This window comes from Propithecus coquereli, unplaced genomic scaffold (genome assembly GCF_000956105.1).
Source record: "Propithecus coquereli isolate 6110/MARCELLA unplaced genomic scaffold, Pcoq_1.0 Scaffold48, whole genome shotgun sequence".
NCBI classification, from domain to species: domain Eukaryota; kingdom Metazoa; phylum Chordata; class Mammalia; order Primates; family Indriidae; genus Propithecus; species Propithecus coquereli.
The window spans coordinates 5,120,471-5,124,656 of NW_012150618.1; positions in this window are offsets into that span (position 1 = coordinate 5,120,471).

The window sequence follows — 4,186 nt, forward strand, 5'->3', positions numbered from 1 at the left end:
AAAATCACCTGTGCTAAATGACCTGAGGCCTACTTAAATTGAATTAAAGGTATCTTCCAACTTTTCCAGAATTTAATTAAACAAAATCCCACAATAAATATGCCATTCCATAATTTTTAACTGGCATACAAATATAAAAATGAAAAAAAATGTCATTGCAACGGTAGAATACAAGCAATACATTTTAAGCCTGCCTGCTCTGTTAAAAGAATCTAATCTTCAGCAATATTTCTTCAAAGTGAGATTGGGTAATTCTCTATTTTATAAAGTTTTCTGTTTACAGGAATTTTCATTTACCTCTGTTACATTGTGAAGCCCACATGAGTGCTCATAACGTGTAAAGGTTGAGTATGAACCACTTGCAAGCCTTCCCTTAGAGGAAGGCTGTGTAATTGATAACCCCAGTAGGAATTCAAGTCTTACAGTACGTATGTGTGTTTGCCGCTGAGTTATAGAACAGATAGTATCACATGCAGAAAATAGCACAAGAACTTGGCAAAGACCAAAGTTACCATCTCTAGCCTTCCCCTGCTTGCAGACAGCCTTCCAGGGACATTGTATATCTTGTCTTTGAAAAGCAAAAGATCCCACACCATCCTTGGATCTTATTCCATTGTTTAATGTCGGTGACTCTTAAGACTGCTTTTGTCAAAACCAACTTTGTTATATTGAAACCAAATCCTTCATATTGCAGCTTATGCTGCTTTTCCTGCAAAATTGGAAATAAAATTTAAATAGTGCCCATTGTATAATGATCCTTTGTACAGCTGACTACCGTTACTAAAATCACTAGCTTTTTCTCTCTATCAAATAATCAGCCATTTTTAATGGTCTTTCTCCCCCAAACTCCTTTGTTACCTTAGTTTCTTCAGTAAACCTGCTCTTAATGCTTAATACCCGTTCTAGAGCCTGTTAGAGGAATAGTTTGTCCAAGGACCCATTTTCAATCTTAGGGATCTTTCCAGATCTGTGATTTCTATGCCAGTACAGTTACGATCACTGACCCTTCCAGTGCCCTAAGAAGCAAACATTTGTGCCCAAATTTCCTTAGAAATGTGGTTTCTCCTAACTTTATTAATTACTTATTTAGAGTATACCTACTGAAATCACCTGTGGTCATTTTCTGTCAGGACCATTTAGTTTACGTTTACCATGTCACGTCCCTATATCTGCAGCCAGAGCCGTAAGGCACCTCGTGTTCTCCCAGATTCCCATAATCAAAGGAGGGCCACAGTCAGTTATTTTCCCAGACCCTTTGTAAAAATTTCCATTGACTAAGATAAGTGCATCATTGCCTGTTGATAATATTGAATGTATTTTTCCTTTGACTGTCCCTGAATCATGTCTTCTTTGGTAAATGCAAATCTATGTTTTAAACAGGAATGTATTTTAGTTTCTGATCTTTATCAAAATGTTTATAAATGATTCAGCTATTAAATTGTGAAAGCAACAGTGCAGAATGTTCTGTTTACCTAAAACTTCCTCAATACCTCTCACTTCTCTAATCTCTAATTATAATCTGGTTATTGTTTATAATCTGCAGGTGACCATTCTACCCTACACAAAGGTTCGCCCTCCCAGGAGGTTGGCTACCAACGTGATATGGTACAAATAAATACTTGACACAGCGCTTCTGTATTCTTATTAAGTTGATGACTCAACCAGTCATCTAGTTTATACAGTGATTTATTTTAAGAGATTATTTTTATTCATAATCTTCATGTAGCAAAAGAAGATTAGCGAATTTCCTTCTTAAATGGTTTTGTCCTTTCAAGAATGCTGATAAAGATCTTTACTGAGTAAACCACGTTTTTTTTTTAACTAGGGACCGGGTCTCGCTCTGTCACCCACGCTAGAGTGCAGTGGTGTGATCATAGCTCACTGCAACCTCGAACTCCTGGGCACAGGCCATCCTCCCGCCTCAGCCTCCCGTGTATGTGGGACTACAGGCACACGCCACCACACCCAGCTAGTAAACCACCTTTTAATTCTCTCTTGTTTTCCTTCCTTTCTAACATTATTCCTTCCTTGCTTTCAATATTATTTCCTCTCCAGTTTTGAAACTCTATGTCTAGGTATCGGAAAAAGCAGTTTATTCACCATTACGTAAAAAGAACATTTGTCAGACCACTGTCCAAGCATCCTAACCAGGAGCAAATGGACTTATGGGTAGAAGGAGGGTGCACGGGGAATCTTCAAAGGGTAAACTCACAAAATTGTGCACATTCCAGCAGCTCCCTAGAAAGAGTGCATTATTGTTTGTCAGATTCTCAGAGGAATTCAAGCCCTGAAAAGGACCCATTGCCATGGACCAGCAGTTTCCAAATGTGGGCTTTGGGGTTCCCCAAAGCTTCAGGGAGTCTGAAATTCCCTAGGATTTTCTTCATATATGTCAGTGAAAACAACGTACTCACTACATTTATTAACGAAGCAGGTATATGAGAATCTAGTTGCCTTTAATTAAGGAACATTAAAGAGATTTGCACAATTCTAAAAGAATACCAGTCTTTTCACTCTTTTTTTCTTTATTTTGGAAAACAGTTATTTGAAAATGTTAAAATATAATAGGTTTATTTTCTAATGAGTTAATATTTTCAGCTCAGTTTTAATTCTAATAAGGTAAATAGTTGTGAATATAACCATATAAACAAAGGCTCTTTAGAGTCCTCAATAATTTTGAGGCATATAAGGGATTCCCGAGCCCCAAAAGTTTGAGAACCACTGTGATAGCCTGCATCATCTTCATCAAGAACAAGGCAAGGAATTGGCGTAAATTTTCTAGCCCAGCTTGTAGCAAAGTGCTATGTGCACATTTTTATTGATCATAATCAAAGACCTTATAGAAAGACATCTCCCCGCAAAGCAGCAGCAGTATAGGCAAGTTCAGTGGGCTTTGTATAACAAGGAATTCCATTTAATTTTGGACCTTATGCTTTGGTTGAAAAAAATTAAATGGTTGAGGTTGCATATAGCAGCTTTTTAAACCCAACTTTGTCTCCATGTGAATGTTCTGTGACTGCTCTATGACCACAGAGATAATTGCCACCTGTGGTGGTCAGTTTTATGCATCAACTTGGCAAGGCTGTAATCCCGGTCATTCGATCAAACACTCATCTCTGTGTTGCTGAGCAAGTATTTTATAGATGTGATTAAAGCCCATAATCAGCCTATTTTGAGTAAGGGAGATAATCCTAGATAACCTCAGTGGGCTTGATTTCATCAGTTGAAGGGGCTTAAGGACAGAAGTAGAACTTCCCAGAAGAAATTCTGCCTGTGAACAGAGGCTTTGGTTTGTTTCTGTGCCCTCCCCATGGTTGGCTCTCTGGATTTCGGACTTGCCTAGCCAGCCCCCACAATTGTGTGAGCCAGTTCCTTGCAATAAATCCCTTAATGTATTGCTGCTACTGGTTTTGTTTCTCTGGTTGAATCCTGATTGAACACCACCCTTGGGGAAAATGTTCAAATGCATAAGACAAGGTACCCAAATTGCAGAGTTTTTACTTAGCAAATGATGATACTGTTTATTCTGCCACCTTTAAATAACACTGTATTAATAATGTTTCTAAGAAAATATATCCAAAAATGTTTAGACATGATCTAAACATGTAAAGAATAAAGATTGTGCAAAAAAAGATAGCTTGAAATGAGTATGACTGGTGTCCATAAGTGGCTTCCAATGTGGCACGTACCTAGGAATAGACAAGGAAAACATTAAAGCATGGAAAGAAAATACTGGAAATTATATTGGGTGGGTAATATAGTCTGGATACTTTTCCCTCCAAATCTCGTGTTGAAATTCGATCCCAGTGTTGGAGGTGGGACCTGGTGGGATGTGTCTCGGTCATGTGGGCCGATCGCTCATGAATGGCTTAGTGCTGTCCTGGCAATGCTGAGTGAGTTCTGTCTCTATTAGTTCCCGTGAGAACTGCTTGTTAAAAAGAGCCTGATACTTCCCTCTTCCCTCCTCTCTTCTCTCACTCTTTTGCTGCCTTCCCCTCGCCCTCCCCCATAAGTGGAAGCTTCCTGAGTCCCTCACCAGAAGCAGATACTGGCACCATACTTCTTGCACAGTCTGCAGAACCGTAAGCCAAATAAACCTCTTTTCTTTATAAATCCCCCAGCCACAGATATTTCCCATATAGCAACACAAACAGACTAAGACAGTGGGAGCGGAATTTATTTATTT